The sequence below is a fragment of the Cyprinodon variegatus genome, unplaced genomic scaffold, assembly GCF_000732505.1.
Source record: "Cyprinodon variegatus isolate N-32 unplaced genomic scaffold, C_variegatus-1.0 Scaffold104, whole genome shotgun sequence".
NCBI classification, from domain to species: Eukaryota; Metazoa; Chordata; class Actinopteri; order Cyprinodontiformes; family Cyprinodontidae; genus Cyprinodon; species Cyprinodon variegatus.
Genome location: NW_015150557.1, coordinates 574,381 through 588,759, shown reverse-complemented (window position 1 = coordinate 588,759; position 14,379 = coordinate 574,381). Strand labels below are relative to the sequence as shown.

At 37.7% G+C, this 14,379-nt stretch overlaps 1 protein-coding gene across 1 annotated transcript in view; it reads right to left on the bottom strand.

Annotated features, from left to right (window-relative positions):
* The window catches only part of eys (eyes shut homolog (Drosophila)), a 133,856-nt gene that overhangs the window by 13,373 nt on the left and 106,104 nt on the right, over positions 1 to 14,379 (bottom strand). The window lies entirely within an intron of this gene.

Sequence of the window (14,379 nt, the reverse complement as noted above, 5' to 3'; positions counted from 1 at the left end):
TCCATCCATCCATCCATCCATCCATCCATCCATCTTGTTATCTGCTTTTTTTCCAGCTCAAGGTGCTCAGGAAAGAAAAACCCTTTGTGAAGATCAAATATGGCCCCATCACTCTGGCTGAAAGGCAGGGTACACCCTGGACAGCTATTGTACAACTGTAAATATTGTATATAAACCTTTTGTTGTTTCAAAAAATAATTACCATTTAGACCAATCATTTTAGGAAATGTTCAAAAAATACTTTGAATTAAAGCTGCAGAGGATAATAATTACATGGATTTTCTGAAAGAAATGTAATATAATTATACATATGTTATATATTGTCATCTAGGAACTGAAAGTCTCAATCTTTATGTTTGCATTGCCTTAGAAACGGCTATTTATAATTACGTAGGAGTGGGTTGCACATTTATGGAGACAGACATCTTGCAATATAAAATTCTTATCCTACGCAGCTTAATAAAATACTATTTATAAAATTATCTATGTAAACTAGACTTACACTGGCCATGACTGGCAACCAGCCAGTCACTATGAAGAGAACCAATTTCAAGTTCCAGTTGCTGCATGTTTGATTAGTTTTTCAATGAAAGGACACGCATCTTTCTCCTGTGCTTGGCCCATGTTTGTTTTGGTCAAAGTGCCCAAAACAGTGGGATGAATCACCTGGACAACACAGTTAAGGAGAGATGGCAATCTTGTGCTCAGGCAGGAACAGCAGGAAACCAGTCAGAAAAGACACCGGCAGAGAGAGCTCCAGTACCTGGACGAGGCGGCCACAGCGGTACAGGCAGTTGCTTGCCTCTGCTAGCTCAGCTACAGAGCTGAGGAGCACAGTGTTAGTTTAGAAAAGTCTGCCGGGCAAACAGAGCGCTGATGGTGGGGGAAAGGGGCTGTGGATGAACAAGAGGAGGAAAGCGGGAGTAATTCTTATACTTAGTAATATATCAATGTACATCAGACAAAATTGAAGAATCTATGGATTCAAGGCTGTTATCTAATTTAAATAAATCTCTCCTACACTGGACAGGATAGATAAATCGGACGTTGTGGAAGCAGTTCATATCACCGGATGTCACTGAAAACCATACTATTATCTATTGCAAAAGGTAAATAGCTTCTCAACAATGACAAACCGTGTTGTTATCAGTCAGTTGCTTCCGTTCTCACCAAAGTGCTGAGTGTGCCCTGGTCAAATGGTTCATCGATATTCTCACAAAGACAAACTCTGTAAGAATCCCATTGCTGGTTCTGATGAACCTTAGCACAACATTTGACACTGTTGACCATGATCAATTATTAAAGTGACTAGAGAACTGGGTTAGGCTCTCAGACACAGCACCAAACTGGTTCCAATACTACCTAAAGAAAGAAACATCTCTGCGGCAATGGGGAACTTCTTATGCTGCGTTCAGACCGGGGGCAGCTGGCGCGACAGAAGCAGCGAGTTTACATGCAAAGTCAATGGTTGACGCGCGTCAAGGTGCAGCAAAAGGTCCCGCGGCGCGTTTTGAGCGGCAGGCGCAGCGCGTCTGAGCAGCTGAAGCAGCGCGTCGGGCGCGTTTTGGCATCTGACGCGCGTGACGCACCGCAAACGCGTTGCTGCTCGAGATGGAAAAATTGAATTTTTGCTGCTCGACGCGCCGCGTCAACCAATCAGAGAAGCTGATCTGGGAGCTGGCTGGGAGAGAGACACATCGCTGATGACACAGACCGCTCTGATTACTCCTCTTAAACAGTTTATTAACACATAATTAACTTAAAATATATACATCTGCCGGCAGAATATGTTCGCTTTTATTATTCTGGTGCCTGCAGATCGGATTATTTAGATGAAAAACACCTACCAGCCGCCGCGGTAAACCGCGAGGAGGCGACCCGTCCAGAGGCTACTGTTGAAGGGATTCCTTCTGTCGGCGCACCGTCGGTATGTGGGAGTCTGAGCGGCTCCGACAGAAATAACATTGGGAGACAGGATTGTAATCTGGATGAACTGACTGCACTGATTACGTTTTCAGGTGTATTTTCTCACTTAAAAACATATTAAAACTACTTTATTCCCACTGATCACAGCAAATATAGCTGCAAGGCAGAGAAAGGATAGTGAAGCTCCGCCCAACGCGCGTCAGAGCCACTTTTGCACCGCGCAGCCAGAGCAGCAAAGCTGCTTCAGCCGCGCGTCAGAACTAACTGGTACAAGCAGCAAAAATGAAGCAGCAGACGTGATTTTGCTGCTTTTGCAGCGTCCGGTCTGAACGTAGCATTTATATTCAACAGTCACATGTCCATCCTGGGACCTCTTCTATATAATATCTCTTTTATTTAAACGTGCTCCCACTTTGCAAGATTAAAAAAGTTAGGATATTAGTTACACAGATAATAAATCAATGGGTAAAAAAAGGTGCAAAAACTCTATCCATCTGACCAAAAAATAAAATTATTATCTTTGGACCTAAACAGGAATAATCAAGGCGGACCTGAAATCTGGGTGTAGTAATGCACCCAGAACTGAGCCTTCAGAGACACATAAAAACAGTTACACAATGGACCTTTCTACCACTATTTCCAGAATTAAAGAACTAATGTCACAACACATCTTTAGTCGCATTTATTACTGCAACAGGGTCTTCACAAGTCTGCCAAAAAATCCATCAGAAAGCTGCAGCTAATCCAGAATCATGCTGCTTGTGTTCTAAATAAGACTAGAAAAATAAAGCACATCAGCCTGGGTTTACATTCGTTATCTGTACCTAAGATAATTGATTTTAGAATTCTTCTATTAGTTTATTAATTACTGAATGGTTTAGCAGCACCGCATATGAAAGATTCACTACCATCGGGTTAGGGTTAGACTCAGGTCTTTCCGTTCCCTTTTTTGTATCCCCAGAACCAGAACCAAATACAGAGAAGCAGCTTTCAGTTTTTATGCACCTTTAATCTGGAACAAACTTCCAGAAAAATGCAAAACAGTTGAAAAAAGAAATCTTGAATTTAAACCCAAATGTTTACGATGCCTTTGATGAGTAGTCCACAACAAATCCTGTTGAAAAGCTGCTCTAAAGAAAATATCTTATTACACATTACACCTCTCCCATATCTGGTTGATTGCTTTTATGTTTTTGTATGATGATTCTGATATTTATATGATTTGCTATGTACTTTATCATTAAAGATTTTTAAAATTTTACTGCACGTCTGCTATGATGTTTTTATGAAGTAAAGCACTTTTAGAGGTATTCTGGAGAATTTTTTTAAAAGGCCCGCCCTCTCCACTTAAAAAAAAAAATGCACATGCAAGAGTATGCACAAGTCCATTTCATTTAGAATGTGCTATTCTCATATCTCATACAAGCTTACTGTGTCCACATACAGCGGGGACTATATGGTGGACTTTATAGCAAACTCAGTTAACTGAGGACAGATGATTGCTTTTTGCTCCCCATTGGTCACGTAACTCCTCCTACTTCACGCGGTTCCTGCGCCATCTTTGTTATTAGTATGCACTGTCGGGTAGCGACAGCAGGCCGCTGTGACAGCAAATCCCGGAATGCTTTGCAAGGAGAGGTCTCCGTGCAAAGCATTCTGGGATATATCTGCCTCTTCTGAGGCCTTTCTTCTCATACACTTTGTAGACACTTCTTTCTCTTACGGCCCTCTGCCATTTTCAAAGAACCATGGTGAGAAAGGTGAGCTTCAATGACTGAAACCGTGGCTCACCACAGATATGTGGCTGAAAGTGCGCATGCGCAGAAAAATTTAGCTAATGGTGCAAGCACGTAGGATGGTCTAACGTAAACATATCACAGAATAATTGACAATTACAAGGACCACTATTTTTGATGATCCATCCAAAAATAAAAGATCGTCCTCTAGAACTTTGTGTGTAGAGGTTGGATTTAAAGGTCTGATTGGCATTTCTTAATAATAAATTTGACATAAACGGATTCTTTGCTTAAAAAAATTTGATGGGTAAAGGATATTGCTGAAAAAGGAAGGAAACCATTACTAATTGAAGCATTTGGTTTCAATCAATTATCAGCAATGAAACCAGAAAGGTTATTTTGTATTATAAAGAATAATGTTGTCTAACATAAAACTGAATAATATCAACAAACCTTCATTTGGAAAACATGTATTATCTAGTAAGGGCTGAGTGGATCTAATGGAGAAAATTTGATGTGTTTCATTTTCTGAGTTGGATGCAATTTCCTTCCTTGTTCCACAAAAAAAATCTGTTTCAGAAAAAGGTAAATGGAAACGCATTAGCTGCTTATGATTATGTAATTTATCTGAAGGTACATCCTTTACAATAAATTAGAAACTCACTTGAGCAGAAGGAGCAAAAACAAGTAGCAGATGTTTGTGGCTGCTTAAATGTAATGTGTAGATGTGTTGATCAGGAGAAGCTATATGCTTGGAAAAACACTTGAATTTTAATTGGCTTTAATCAAAAACTTGATGTGTGGGGTGACAAAAGGTTATTTTAATTTTGCTGAGGCAATCACTTTGATTACATAATTGTGGTATCAAAACTGTAGTCTGGAGACTCATTTGAATATTTTTTCCACAAATGCTTGAAAAGACAGTATGAGACATGTCTTTGTCTATTCAAAACTAGAATGGCACCACACAGGATCTGGATGAATTATTGAAGAAGACATTCATTTTTAATTTAATAAGCACCAGCTAAAATGATGAATAAAGGACCAGTTAGCATATGATACCATTGTCATATGAAAAAACATGCTTTGCAGCGACTTGCTTTTATCAGATTTCCTATTCACATTTAGATGGCACTACTTTTCATTTGCCTGCTGGTAAAGCAAACAGACCTCTCCCATAACTTTACTGCCATGGTTGCTGGGATGAAAGCTTTTATCTTGTGAGAATAACAATGGCCACTGGGTGAATTTTATATTATTTATAGAAAAGAACTGCTTGGGTGCTGATAGGCCATTTGATTTCCAATGCTGTAAAGAGCAGGTTGGACACAGTTACACAAAAGATACAGTCATTCCTGATGGGTGGGGGCAGGTGAGTAATTCATGTTAAAGATATCTAGTCCCTCAGTCAATTATTTGCAATTTAAATTTTAATGAAGGTAAAGGGGATGGATGAAATTTACACACGGCACACATTTGACATATTGACCCTCCTGTTTGAGCAGAAGGTTGTTCGATATTTCTCTGACCTCTTTCAAACATTTGGCTGAGTGGTAAATCAGGATGATGTCTACCAAGTCTTGGCTGCACTTTCAAATATACTGCCACCTAATGCACAGAAAGCTAATTTGAAATAAAATCCTTATAGAAAGGAGGAATAAAAGCCCCAGGGGATTTTTTCAAACATCATTCCAACAGTTCGGCCACATACAGAAATCATTTTTCAACCATATAAAGGGCACAGTTTCTGGACATAAAAATCTAGATGGATTTATTTCATATCCACACTCTTGACTTAAAAAAAAAAAAGAAAAAAAAAATGAAAAGCTGAACGCAGTTCATAACCTGCTCTTAATTAAAAATAGAAGGATGTTTGATAGAGTTCAGTAAAATATAAAATAAAGCATAATTTCACTTTTCTAAAGTTAGCTTTTTATTCACCGTACACCTGCTTCCCAGAAGTTGAACAAAAAGGCACAAAGGTGTAAGGTCACTGGGTCACAGATGATCCTCACTCTCTTACACAAGGGTTCCACCTGAGAAATCATATGTATTTAGACCAACACCTGCTTCAAACTGTGCCCAGTCCATTGCAAGGGCATCCGCAAAAACCCTAAACTTTTATACATTTTATCCAGTAGTAACAACTTACTTTAATGTATTCTATTAGCATTTTATGTAATTGACCAGCAAAGCATAGTCCATTATAGGGAAGAGGGATTAAAATACATGTTTTTTTTGGTGAAAATATATATATAAAAAAAAGATAAAAGAAGTGTGGCTTTGTATTTGAATTCAGCTAACTGAATCAGATGTACAACTGCAAGTTATTGGGGTATGTCTACCAAGTGTGAATATCTAAAGACTGGATTTTTCATTAATCACCTTTTAATAGACAGATCAATCCCAGTCAGATTGGATTAGAAGAATTTTTTTAACCTCAATTTTCAAGTCTTGACTTAATTCAATTGGTTTAGGTCTATAAATGATCTAGGCCACCAACACATGAATGCTGTTTAACCTAAAACATCCCATTGTAGCTCTGATTATGTTTTCGAAGTTGTTCATCCTAGAATAAACTCAACCTTCATTTCAGTTTTAATTCTTTTGCAGCCTTTCACAGGTTTGTTTTCAATGATTTCCTTAAATGTATCTCTATCCTTGTACACATTAAAAAGAGACTTTACCAGTTGTGTCAAGTAACAAAGTACAAGTACTTTGTTACCTTACATAAGTAGAAGTTTTGGCTATCTATACTGGACTGGAGTAATTAGTAATGACTGGAGTAAAACTTTTTACTTTGACTCCTTAATTTTTTATTTTATTTTATTTTTTACAATTATTACTACTTTCGATTCCTTACACTTTAAAAATAGACCAATTGGTTTTGTTTCATTTAAGCTAATTTTCATTATGGACTGTTGGTATTTAAAAAAAAATGGTTGAATCAAATACTTAATTCAGGCTTATAAAGGTAGCATGAAAAAATATTTTTTTGCAGGATCAATTTTGAAAGGTTTTCTTGCGGCCAAATTAAAGACCTATACAGTATCATTATGAAAGCATTATACACACACAACAAAGTCAAGTTTTAGAGCCAGATCAATTTAATGTCCCATGCATGATTAATCATGCAGCGAGTCATAATATAAATATATAAGAAATGCTGATGAAGTTTCTCAATCATCCAGGTCATAGTCATTCCGTAAAAATTCAAAAAATATCCACTGGACTTGGTTTTCAAGATATTTTCCGTAAAAATTCAAAAAATATCCACTGGACTTGGTTTCCAAGATTTGAAGACGTTTCGCCACGTGGCGAATATTTTTTTTAATTTTTATGGAAAAAATATATAAGAAAGCAAAATTTAACTAGAGGGCATGGCATCGGTGCAACAATTACAGCCATATACAATCAGATAAAACCTAATAAAGATATGCCTAGCCTAAGCAGTGAACTATATACAATTTAATAAATAAGTCACAACTAATGCTAAATTTATCACTTCAACATTAAACCAAAGCTCACTGAGCAATCACAGTGGCTAAAAATGCATAAAACACTGTTACCATCGGTGATGAAAAGAAAGATCCTCAACCCTAAGTCATCCTCAACACACCTTTTGCCTAAACTAAGAAGGGAAATATCACTTGGAATAAATTTAGATTTTATTATCAGATGTAACTTGTGTTGAAGATGACTTTATTTTTATTTTATTTTCTGTTTGAAATAGGTGTTATATCTGTTAATTTATATATCTTTTCACTTTCTGTGAATGTAAGCCAAATGGACATTCTTATGTTGACTTATGATGACCAGTGAAAGTTTAACATATCCTTATATGGTAATGCTGACTTGGTGGTTTGAGGGTGGCACCTCCTTGACTTTCGGATTAAATTGGAAAGCATGCAGACTCTGGGCCATTTGTGCTGGATCCTTAGCTGAATGGTCAACATGTAAAATGCCTATGATGAAAGAGATCTTCCTCTGCAATTTTGCTTATACAGTAGTAGCCATTCAAAATTTCAACATATTCCTTGATGGGCCCTTGGCTGGTACTTGGCTGGTTCTCGACTAGTCCCCTACAATTCCTTTTTAAACATCAATCTTTGTACTAAAATAATCTTTCTGTCATGACTTGTGGATGTTAAGACCTAAAGAGAAGAGTTATCTCCTGGTCACACCTTGTAATTCAGTAAAAGGGTGGATTCAGAGTAAAAAAATGTGCACTCCCAGGAGAAGGCTGGAAGTTGGATGGGATTTCGCTGGGAGCTGCAAGGAAGTGGGCTGCCATTCGGGTGGTGTTTGACCGGGAAGTGTCATTTTCAATTGCTGCTACTGTATCAATGTTTTTGTTAACCATGACTAGAATTAATTATATTAATGCTTAAACATGTTTCCTTGTTTTTGTACACTATCTGAGAAACATACATCCACGGATTTGGACCAACTAAATAAAATGATGATCCAACACTTGCTCTGAACTGAAGGGAGCCTGTAAAGTCTATTAACCCTTATGTTACGTTCAGACTGCAAGCAGCAGGAGCAGCAAAAACATGCAGGCTGCTTAATTTTTTATGCTTGTACAAGTTTAGTTCTGAAGTGCAGCTGAAGCATCTTTGCTGCTCTAGTGGTGCAGACCAAAAGTGATTCTGATGTGTGTTAGGCGGTGCTACCCTAATAACAATAGCTGATATATTTGTTGTGATCAGTGGGTAAAAAGTAGTTTTAATATGTTTTTAGTTGTGAAGTTCCCCTTGAAACTTTCTTTTTTGCGTTCGTTTCTCCCGGTTTCCCTTCTTGGTTTGGATATTATCTCGCTGTCGGAGCCGTCGTATCCGTGGTACCCTGTCACTAGGAATCCCGTTCAACAGTTTCCTTTGGACCAATTGCCTCTTTGCGGTTTCAGTTACTGTTCACAGTGGCTGGAAGGCCTTTTTCATGTACGTAATCCAAACTGGAGGCACCATTATAACGAAAGGGGACATATTTTGTCTGCAGGTTTTGACATTTTAAGTTAATTTAGGCGTTAATAAACCGTTTCAGAGGAGAGATCATATCGATCTGCATCAGCAGTGCTGTGTTTGTCTCCGTGCCAGCTCCCAGATCAGCTTCTCTGATTGATGTGGTGTGTCAAGCAGCAAAGTTAAATTTTTCCTACTCCATCAGCTGCTGCTACTGAAGTACATCACATGCGTCAGATGTTCGGAAGCTAATGACGCGCTGCTTCAGCTGCCTTGATGCACGTCAACCATTGACTTTGCATGTAAACTAGCTGCTTATGCTGCCTCTATTGTGTGCGGTCTGAACGTAGGATTACTCCACGAGTTCTGTCTGTTAAGATTTCGATTTAAGCCTGCCAGGTTATAATCCAGATAAAATTGTCTAAAATGTTGTTACAGTGGAGGAGAGGATGTTCTTTTTTCAGGTGGGTCATCAAAATAAGTGGTCCTTGTACTTGTCAGGCATGTTTTTTCTGCCTTCATGATGTTTAGATATCAGATTAAATATACCATAGCAATGTAAGCATTCTTTAAATGATTGAAGATTCTTATCTTTCTGTAGGAGTATTTTACCATATCAATTCCTTAAATGTAAATAATTTAATTACTGCACTCCATGCAGTGTGTGGATGGCAGTTCTCACTGTTGAATTATAAGACTGGCAAGCAACAAGCCTAACTTATAAAGAATATGTTGAATACCCTGTGTGCTTTGAAAATAAATTTCTCAGGGCATAATGTCATAACTTCTCAATTTCTCACTGCCACGCATAAATTGTTAAAAAAAAAGCTTAAGAAAGAAAAAAAAGTTAAAAAAATTACAACAGAATTTTCCAATGCCTTGAATGTCATGAATCTTAAGGTCATTTTAGTTTTAAAAGTCACAGGCAGAAACTGTGATGTTAGTATGCTGTAGGCACACCAATAGCTGGTTATAAAACGTCTCAGGCTTTTTGGTAATTATTTTTCACCAAGATACAATCATGTCAGTGGTGTAGTTAAATTCAGCCCCTTTGACCAGTGAGCCGGTGGTCCTGCTGAAAATAATCAGTAAGAATAGCAGGTCTCAAAGGGAAGTATTTCTGAGGGCATGACTTGCTTGACTGTCAAAAAAGTGTAAGAGAGTGACTGACAAGCTGTTTGGAAATACAGACCAGGAGGTCCATTCACTGTCTGACCCAGGCTACACAGAGGGCTGCACATAGTAGTAATTTATTAATATCATTTTGCCATCATTTTGCAGCAGATAAACGATTTCCATTCTTTTAGCTTGTTGTCTTGCCTTATCTTGCTTGAACTTTATTAAATTCTAATGTTTAAATATGTAAACAAAACCCCACAGTAATTATGTTTTTAAACATTTTATAGTGTTAGGTATTAACAAAAAAGTAAATATTAAAAAAGCCATGGTGTTGTAATTGTTGAAAAAAAAACAAACAATAAAATTAGATATTTCTCTCTACATTGAAATATGTAAAAGACCTCACTTTCGGTTTCGGTTATTGTACAGTTTAAAGTTTTGTTGGCATTTCTTGGATTTCTTGCAAGCCGTTACATTGTGGTGCCGAAGAAGACAACACGAGACTCTGCATTAATATGTGGAGAAGGACAATAGGCTCACCTACCCGGAGAACAAAGTTTCCGATCTAAAACAATACAAAAGGATGAATGATCTTTTCAACACTGGGCTACAGAATAAACCCTGATCATTCACTGATGTAGCAGCCACTGACAACTGAGGAGAACCAGGAGAGGTGAACTTTTAGTCTACAGAACAAGAGGTGGTCACCTTTCCAGTCCAATGGGATTGACCTGAACTGTGAACTCATCAAAGCTTGCCGCCCCTGCTGAGGAAAAACTCTAAGGATCAACATGTCATTCTGAGGTTTGTCAATAGAAAGCAAAAAACAGCTGTGCTTCGACAAGAAAGGAAGCTAAGAGGGACTAATGCATACGTCAATGTACGTCTGACAAAGAAATGCCAACATCACCAAAAAGGCCAGGTTCCTGAAAAAGTAAGGGAAAGCCAGGCAACATGTAAGGCAAACTGCCTTAAGCTGAATGGATCACTGGAGAATCAAAGGGTATGGTCATTCGGAGTACAAAGGAGCAGGAGAAATACACCTGAGCCATACTGGGACATAAGGTAATCCTTACTCACAAATAGGATGACACAATCAGCATTAACCGACTCATTGATATTAGCACATATTATATCAGTAGCTGAGACTGTGGATTACAAACCTTTGAAGCTCATAACCTTTAAATATTTGGTGTGTGGGCTTAAGCAGGCTCTATAAACTGGTCTCAACTGGTCCCAGCCATCTCCAAAAATTCTAGCTTTGCCACTAATACTACAATCAATAAACCATCTATTTCTGAAATTCAAACTTACATCACTTTGCACCTTTTTTGAAGATCTGTTGTGCACAGAAAAACACATATGCACCTGTTTTAAGACACACAAACTTTCTGAGGTTCAGGCCCTTAGTGTTTTGTACAGAACACAATATTCCTGGTTCAAAAATTTTTGGATGGGATTTGTCTTCCAGTCCTCTCAAGGCTGCATCAATCCCTGTTGCTAAAAAACTTTTTAGCCACCTTTTATCATTTTGACATCAATGGGCTGGCCCAATAATTATTGCCAGATACACCTGATGGCTAATCCAACCCCGAGCACCACATAGTGCCAATAAAATAGGTGTTAGATTCAATTTGACAACTCTTAGCAGCCCCTGTTTATTTTTGTTCATGTTTGTTCATTCATGTTTTATGAATTTAACATATTAGATCAGAGGTTTTATAAAACTTCCTTTAGCTCCTAAGATAGTAGTATCTTTGAAGTAGAGTGAACTTAGCTTTGCTTAAAGACGACATTCTAAACTCATTAATATTATTGTTAGATATACTTTGTCAGTAATATAATAGCAACACTGATACGTGACACCAAGGGTGTAACTTTGTACCTTTTTTTGGTGGGGACGCTCTAAGGATAGTGGCTGATGGACCTACAGCTACTCAACCCAAACAGTTTCACTAGCGTTTATATTTTCCAAAAATTAGCTCAAACATATATTTATTGAATGCTTTCCTATTGTTGAGCACAGAAGAGAACCACTGATAACACTGATATTTATAGTTATAGACAGATGCCTGCCTTTAGTGCATTATTTATAAAGGGTTTAGAAATATTAATGTATAAAAAAATGACAAATAACAGCCGATATTGATGCCAGCAGCAATATATATCATGCATCCCTAGTATGGATACAACTTCAATTCCATCCATCCACACATGGCTTCACTTTAAGGTGCATCAGTGATTATCCTCCCTCACAAGCAGCAAAATCAAATTTAGAAATTTGTCCCATATGTTGTTGACAGCGAATGTCTATCTTCTGAACCTTATATTTCAAAAATCATTTATATACTGATTTTTATTATTTGCGCTTTAATTCTTGCAGGTTTCTTATATTTTAATTTGACGTGTCTCGTGTGAGTCTGGCTGTCTCTGGGTTGACTGGCACAGCTATTTCTGGGTCTTGTTCAACTACAAAAGACATGTTGAATTTTCTTATAGCATTGAGTATTTTTTCTTGTAAATTTGGAGATATATATTTTATTGCATGTTGTATATCCCAGTAAATCTGTTTTACCTTTAAATCAGCAGCTGTCCCTAATTGTGTCTCTGCTCTGCTTAAAACAGATTTATGAACCTGTCTACCAATATAATGATGCCAGAGAAAATCATTTTTAAGATATCTAGAAGCTCTGCAGTCTGATTCTCTGTTCAATAGGAAAACAACAGATATGTGTTCATTCTAATCTGGAACTCTGAGTAATGGTCCTGAGAAGCCCAGCTTTTTTAACTTATATAACTGTAAACTCTGTTGTCATTTTTAGCTGAAAAAGCTCTGTATGTATAACTAACAGATTTTTTGGTGGCATCTCTAATTTTCTCTAACCAACCAGTCTCCTACATTTTACTTAAACATATATCACAGTAGCTGCGGGTTAAAATTCTCAGAGTGCTGCTGTGTGTGTCTCCTCCTCCACGTAGCGACTCTGTACGCAGTGTATAGCCACCCCAAATCGCATTATGTCCCAAAGTAACAGATCGCATGATATTTCACAGAGAGGTGGGACTCGATAGCGGAGAGCGAGGAAAAAACACGGACTGAAAATGCTCTGAACACAGTTAGTTGCCCCCCACCCCAGTTACTGTTGGCCAAAGTAAATCAGCGGAAAGGGGGAAAAAGTGGAAATTATTGGTGGGGACTGTTCGCTCCATGCCCAAGGTTTGGTCGGGACATGTCCACCCCAGTCCTTCAGAAAGTTACGCACAATAAAATAAAGATGTCTTCACAAATGTGTAGTTCATAATCTTACTTCTATCTTCGTGTGTCTTAGAGATATACATCCTGCAGAATGTTGCCACCTGTTTACTTTCTAATACTTGCTCAGAAGGAGGCACAAGGGGATTCCATTAGCATTAGAACCTCAGCAAGGAACTCACAGTGAGGGAGCAAAGGATCCAGGTGCAAGCTGCACTACACTGATCATAAGTACATTTGTTCATCAGAAAAACAATGCAGTTGTTTAATTTGCCACTCTCTTAGTCCACAGATGTTACCTTTTATAACTTTTGACTGTACAGGTGTTCTTCTTTCATCTGTTGAATTAATATCTTTTGATTTTTTACAGTTTTTTTTGTCAGAGAGCAGCACTTACTGGCACACATACAGTATGTGAGAGCTTTTCTTGAAAACAGTTGTCACCTTTGTTACTGTAAGACATCTGTTCTGTGAACTGTACCTGTGGTTCATATGTGTCACAAATATCAAACATGAAAAAGCAGCATATAAAAAATAAGGAGGCCATAATCCTCGGGTACCAATTGCTTGTTCTTGCAGAAAAAATTACCTTAACATCTGTTAGGCATTAGGAAACAAATACAATTCGCTACCCACTTAGTTTCCCATTTATATTCCTACCTGCTTTGATAGACAGAGAGCCAAATGAAAAGATGACAGCACCAAAATAACCTAAAGTGAACCTCAGATAAAAATCCCCATTCATCCTATTATGTTGTGGAAGTGCAATCTAGGGATAGCAATACAATAAGCAGATTCCTGCAAACTCCGGATGACCCAAGCACAAAGTGTGGTTGAAAGGGATAATGCAGTAACACATATTCATCATCCAGATAATTGCATGGCTCTCACTCTCCTACATGACAATCCAATGTGACCATCGGTTCGTAATTGGTATTCTTAAAGCCATTCATATTCCAATATTCATAGTGCCCTTTCTCATTTCCTGTTTAATAAATGCAACTGTTAATTGATAGTGTCAAAACACAATGAAGAAGGCATTTAGAGTAGCTATTTCCTAGATTGCCAAAGGTTAAAGAGCATCATGCACAGTTAATGGATACTTAAAAAGACAGGCCAGATTGCTAGAGAGTAATAGCAGACTGATTAGGTCAAGTGCTAAGGGTAAAAATGAAGAAAAAATGCTGGAAAAAACAGTTATCTTGGTGGATGACAACACTATCATGAATGGAAACTGTTTTATAAAAAACAACAGTTGTTTTTAATCTTAATGAGGAACACAGATGCAACACATTCAAAAGCTACACTTGTGACTGGATTTCTTTAAAGCCACATAAATTATGAATGACAGAGCGACTGCCATTTTAACAACACATCTATA